We start from the raw sequence: 6,000 nt of genomic DNA, 5'->3' as shown, positions 1-6,000 counted from the left end.
AACTTGATACTGATTGCTCACAATACTGTATTGAGAAAGTGCTGCCTGACATCAGTCAGACTTTTAGGTGCGAGGTGCAATGGAAACGAGACATAAAGCAGAATTACTTATGGAGATATTAATTTTAAGTACAGTGCATGGTATTTAAAAGAACAATGTACAAGCCAAAAGATGGCTGCAAATGTAAATGCAGCAGCCGTCTGGAACATCTTCTTGCCCAGCACACTGAGTCCTGAGAGGAATGTTGCACCTGAAGAGTTTCAAGGGAGCTTCAAACAACAACATTTTAAATGGAGAGATACCATTAAAAAAAAAACTAGACTGTGATTTCCCATGGCTACAAAGACAATGAAGGGGTAATTAGCCCCTGCAGCAGAGAAACCCTTCCTGCGCGTCATTTCTGAGACAATGAACATGATATGGCTTGAAAGAACAGCAGTTCAGGGCAAAAGACATGGTTGTATTTTATCATTGCAGCGATCATAAGAAAGAGGGAGGTTTAGAACCAACTGCAATCCCTAGTCTGTGTGTGCAAGAGAGCTAATATGCTGGCTTGAGCTTTGAGTTACACCTTGCTCAAGAGTTCTGTGAGGAATATAGCTGAGGCCTTTCACTAGATGCTCCTGGGTGTGCAAATAAAAAGAAATAAAATCTCCCTCTCTCCAATTGGTAAATCCAAATCATTAGCAAAGCCATTGTTAAAGGAAATTGGACAAATTAATTCCAGCCAACTGCAGAGCCAAAAATCTCCAAACAATGTCTCAGCTTCTAAAGTCACCGGTGCAAGAATCATCCACCGTAACACAGCAACATTGCACAATCTATTGTCACAGACAGCCCATAGACTGATTAATATTTATTTTTAACTTTAAGTTGGTGATTTCACCTCCGATTCCTAATCTGTGTGCACGTGTATTGATGTGGAGGTGCTGGTGTTGGACTAGGGTGGACAAGGTCAGAAATCACATGCCTTCAAATAATCGTCAAACCTAAACAGACATTGTCCTCAGCAAACCACCTGGTCTTCAGGACAACATTGACCACAACAGTGTAAAACCTTGTCATGGCAACCTCTGCAAGAAATGTTGGATCTTCAACATGGACACTACCATCACATGGAGGAACACCACCCACTACATGCATGACAGATACTCTTGTCTCTCAGCCAATGTTGTCTATCTCATTCGCTTCAGGCAAGGATGCCCCAATGAATGGTATATTGACTAAACCATGCAGACATTGCAACAACGCTTGAATGGACACTACACAACAACTGCCAGACAGGGATGTTCACTGGGGAACGCTTCAGCTGGTCAAGGACATTTGGCCTCGGATCTTTGGGTAAACGTCATCCAAGGCGGACTTCAGGATAAACAACAACACAAAGTTACTGAACAGAGGCTGATAGTCAAGTTTAGTTCCCATGAGGACAGCCTCAATCAGGATCTTTGGCTCATGTCACACTACAGGTGATTCCACCAGACTATACACTCTGTCACATACTCTGTCTCACAGACACACACAGACACACACACACTCTCCCTCACTCTCTCTCTCTCACACACACACACACACACACACTAACTCACTCACTGTCTCTCCCTCTCTCTCACACACACACACACAAGTACACAAAGACACACACTCTCTTCCTCACTCTCTCTCTCTCACACACACTCACTCACTCACTCACTCACTCTCCCTCACACACACACACACACTCTCTCTCCCACACACACACAAATACACACACTCTCTCCCTCACTCACATACACACACACACTCTCACTCTTTCTCCCACATACACACACGTACAGACACACACTCTCTCTCCCTCACACACACACACACAAATTCACTCTCTCTCCCACACACACACACCCACACCCACACCCACATGAATATATGGGCTTAATATGTATTTATAGATACACTCTATTTTGTTCAAAAAACACACAATTTATAGACTGCATTTTATGAACTCCTGCTTTAGAAATAAAACCAGTCTGACTCCAAACCAAAACATAAACACAACAAGGACTCTCACCTAATTTGCATTGTCTGCCAAAAATGTCACCTCGTCTTTACACTGATAAAACATTCAGTTCTGTCAAGACAGTGACTTGAAAAGAATTTGGGGGTTTGCGTACACATTAATTTATTAAAACCATCTAATTGATTAAAGATTTAACATCATCTTAGGTTTGTTTAATATATCCTTATCAGTGGTGTGACCCTTTGATCTTTTGCTCATAAATTCTGCGTCGGATACTACCTCTCTCACTAACACCTGAAGAAGAAGTGAGTCTTTGAAAGCTTGTGTTTTCAAATAACCTGTTGGACCATAACCTGATGTCGTGTGATTTCGGACCATGTGTGTCGAGTTTTATTACCTTTTCTTGGGTTTTAATAGCTAATAAACTTATGTTTCCTGTAACTGAAGAAAGGCTGGTTACATTGGCTCCTTTTGGGCTAAGGAAGTCTATTCACAAGGGAAGAGACCATTTCTAAATTAGTCTTGTGAACAAACAAGTGAGGGATTGAGTAAAGAGAGGGACAAATTTCATTCCTCCTCACACCGGATCATAACTGTTCTGGTGCATCCCATTTAGAATTGTATTGGACTGAGGACTTTTCTCGGGGATTGGACATAACATATTGCGTCATCTTCCGTCTCAAGGAGATAGGAAAGATCCTGAACCCACTATGTTGAAGAAGAACAGTTCTTCCTGGCATAGTGGACAATAAATATCACTCCATCAGTGTCACAGTTAGAAGAAAGATGAAGTGGCAATTTTCACATTGCTGCTTGTGGAACCTTGCTGGATATTATCAGCATTTCTACATTACAACAGTGACTACATTGCATTAAAAAAGTGCCAATGAGGAATTCTTATATTGTCAATTGTAAATGTAATCCTTCCTTTCCTTTCTTCTCTGTCATGTCCTCTGGTATAATACAGTTTGTAGAGCAATTCCTTCACCCCTCGTCCTCATCAGTACCCAAGGTTGAGTCAGACTGTTTCCATTCTTGGTTGTTCCCTGAATTTTGCTTCTGACGACTCATTTTCTCCATCACCTCTAGATTTGATGATTTCAGTGCTATCCTGCTGAGTTTTCAATCTTTCACATCATGCAAACTAGTTCATGTGATTTGTTAAGTTCTGTTCCTCATTACCATCTGCTCATTGACTTACATTGGCTTCTTGTCTAACCTGATTTTAAAATTCTGATCCCATAGTGCAGATCACTCCATAACCTCACTCATCTCTATGTCTGCAAAATCATCTAGTCCTAAAATCTTCAGATTAGAAAAGCAAATGCAACTACTCTATTCAAGTGGGAGGATGGCAGAAAACTTTAGGTCAGTTAGCTTGATGCAATCAGAAAGAACCAGCTTGGTTTTGTCAAAGAGAAATGACGTTTGACCAACCTATTGGAGTTCTTTGAAGGAGCAGCATGCATTGTGGTCAAAGGAAAGCCTGTAAATGCACTGCACTTGGATTTTTAAAAGGGCCTTAACAAGGTGCTACGTAAAAGAGTTGTGCAAAGTCAGAAGTCATGGTGTGGGGAGGTAAGATGTTAGCATGGATAGAAAATTGGCAGACTTCAGGATAAACAACAACACAAAGTCGCTGAGCAGAGGCTGATAGTCAAGTTTAGTTCCCATGAGTACGGCCTCAATCAGGATCTTTGGTTCATGTCACACTACAGGTGATTCCACCAGACTATACACTCTGTCACATACTCTCACACACACACACACACACACACACACACACACACACACACACACACACACACACAATGGTGGGTGGAAAACAGGGACTAGACATCCCTGAATGGTGGGATTTGACAAATGGAGGTCAGTCTTGAGCCCAGTTTTATTGTAATTTATATCAAAGAGATATAAGGGAAGCAAAGGCATGGTAGCTAAGTTTGCAGATAATTCAAAGATGGATAGCAAAGCACATTGTGAAAAGAAGTTCGGGGGGATGCAGACAGGTTTTAGATCAGTAGAGTGAGTGGGCAAAAATCTAGTGGGTTGAATATAATGTGGAAAAACATGACATTATTCACTTTGGCAGGAGTAATAGTAAAACGGAGTTTCCTCAACAGAGAAGGACTGTAGAATTCCAAGGTGCAGAGGGATCTCGGTGCTTTATGCACAGGTCGGATAAATTGAAAATGTAGATTCAGCAATTAAGAAGGTTGTTGGAATCCTATCTTTTCTTTTGAGAGGAATTGAACATATAAGGGTATCGTGCATCAGGTATAAAGAGCATTGGTGAGACCTCATCTCAAATACTGTGTGCATTTTTGGTCTTATTGAAGGTAAGCTGTAAATGAATTGGAGGTGGTTTAGAGGAGGTTTACGAGATTGATATCTGGTATGGTTTAACTGACTTAAGATGAAAAGTTGGACAGATTGGTTTTGTTTCCACTGGAGTCTAGAAGAGTGAAGTGTGATTTGATTGAAGTTTAAAAAAAAGTAAAGAGTCTTGACAAGTTAGATTGGAAAGAATGTATCCTCTTTTGGGTCAGTCCAGCACTAGTGTGCATTATTTTAAAACTAGGAGACACATTTTTAGGACAAAGGTGAAGAGTCTTTTTTTCTCTGTCAGAGCATTGTGTAGCTTTGAAACTCTCTGCCGCAGAAGGCGGCAGAGGTAGGGGTCATTGAATAACTTTAAGGCAGATTTAATGGATTGTTGACAGGTAGGGGAATCAAGGGCTGTTGAGGCCAGATGAAATGTGGAATTCAAAACAGCCAAATCAACCACAACCTAATGAATGGTGGAGCAAGCTTCATAGGCTGAATGTCCTACTTCTGTTCCTAATTTATGTTCTGTATGTCCATTCAGGAAGGTTAATTGATTGTCAATGAAGAAAGTACATTGAAGGCTAAAGGGATATTAAGGAGCTTCACGACTCGAATAGTTAAATGTATTGGCTGGAATTGGTTGTAGTTTGAGTTGTGGGTGGGCTGTGGCAGAGGAATTGCATGGACAGAAAGGTGTTTGTCTGTGCTTTATTTGATTGTGTTTTCATGCACTGTTGCAACTTTAACAATACCTGCATTGTGGTGACATTTTACACAACAGCAATTTGGAGACAGCACTTAACTGGTACAAAGAAAATAAAGTTTTGGCTGAATTGGATACTTCGCTTTGAGTTGGTGAGTAGATTTAACAATTTGTAGACAGACAGGAAGCTTGCCATTTTCCTGTGGGTCAGCTGGAAAGCATCACACCCAGTGACAATTACTCACCTCAGCCTTTAAGGAGGCTAACTAATTTAAGTTAACAATAGTCACATTTTATTGACACTTACAACTGCCAAGAGGGGCTCTGTCCTGGAGAAATCATCCCTCTTACCTTCAAATAGTTCAAATGATTCTTACATGTCACAAAAGATTTGTCACAGCCTCATCTGAAAGGCAGCATCACCATCAATGTAACACACCCTCAGTACTGCACTAGGTGCAGCTTGTACTTTTGCTCTTAAATCCTCACGTGGAACTCAAACCCAACACTTCACCAATGCAGAAGCAAGAGAGATATTCAAATGAGCTACAATCAATGGGCCTTGAAGCTCAAAAGAATTAAATGTGCAGGGCAATGGAAAAATAATCATGGGACAAAGCATGACCCAGAAAGCTCTTTCAAAGAGCCATAGATAGTAGAAACTGCCGATGCTGGAGAATCTGAGAAAACATGGTGTGAAGCTCGATGACCACAGCAGACCAGATGCTGCTTGGCCCATTGTGTTCATCCAGCTTCAAAGAGCCAGCACAGGTATGAAAGTTTGAACGGTCTACTTCTGCGCTCTATGATTCTGTTATGGATTTGTACCTGTGCAAAAGTTTTATTTTAAACTTAAAATTGGGATGTGCGCCACATAAATCAAACAGGTAAATGGGTACACATCATTGCTCAGTCTTCCCATAGTCATCAGACATTGATCGAATGCAGTTTAACGAATCACGCTCTGCCCTTG

Source organism: Stegostoma tigrinum, chromosome 5, assembly GCF_030684315.1.
Source record: "Stegostoma tigrinum isolate sSteTig4 chromosome 5, sSteTig4.hap1, whole genome shotgun sequence".
Lineage (NCBI taxonomy): Eukaryota > Metazoa > Chordata > Chondrichthyes > Orectolobiformes > Stegostomatidae > Stegostoma > Stegostoma tigrinum.
This window is presented reverse-complemented; position numbering follows the sequence as displayed.